Source organism: Myotis brandtii, unplaced genomic scaffold (assembly GCF_000412655.1).
Source record: "Myotis brandtii unplaced genomic scaffold, ASM41265v1 scaffold38, whole genome shotgun sequence".
Taxonomy (NCBI): Eukaryota; Metazoa; Chordata; class Mammalia; order Chiroptera; family Vespertilionidae; genus Myotis; species Myotis brandtii.
Genome location: NW_005364596.1, coordinates 5,728,088 through 5,728,659, shown reverse-complemented (window position 1 = coordinate 5,728,659; position 572 = coordinate 5,728,088). Strand labels below are relative to the sequence as shown.

General features: G+C 54.4%; 1 protein-coding gene across 1 annotated transcript in view; it reads left to right on the top strand.

Annotated features, from left to right (window-relative positions):
* The first annotated feature begins 431 nt into the window (after window positions 1-431).
* TET2 (tet methylcytosine dioxygenase 2) overlaps window positions 432-572 on the top strand; it is a 124,561-nt gene continuing 124,420 nt past the window's right edge. Inside the window, exon 1 of the mRNA XM_014544757.1 lies at window positions 432-566. The gene's annotated coding sequence lies outside the window, so the exon portion shown is untranslated. The remainder of the gene's footprint in view (window positions 567-572) is intronic.

Genomic DNA, 572 nt, shown 5'->3' with positions numbered 1-572 from the left:
GGAAAAGAAAAACTTTCAATGGACAGGCGTAGCTATCCAGTCCGGAACGTCAGGGAAAATCGAGCGCCTGTCATTCGGAATTTTGTCCTTTATGGGTCGATTTCTTGTTACTTAACTATACGGATGGAAATTTTGTTGTTGTTTTTTACAATAGAGGCTTTTATGGGAGAAAACGTAAGCATTCGAAGGTACAGGCTTATTTCTGACGACTGAATCTAGCGAGATGTAGAGTCACTGAGAAATTCCTCTTGGATCTGGGAGAATCCCGGTCCTTCCCAGCCCACGTGGCAAAGTAAACAGAAGGTGGGCCGGGCGGGGAGTAGCGGGACTCCGCCAGTTTCCCAATTTGTCGAGTCTTTAGACCTACAGGCCCCGAGTGCGAGAAGGGCATGACCTCGGCGACACTGGGGAGGGGTTCTGCTCGGCGAGATTCAAGTGACAGCGGAGAGAGGATGCCCAAACCGGGGAGAGGCGGTGGCCCCAGCACCCACCAGGGGACGGGGGTGCGGGCCTTTGCGGGATGAGGTGGGCGAGCGCGGAGCGTGTGCTCTGATGCCCGCAAGGAGGTGAGC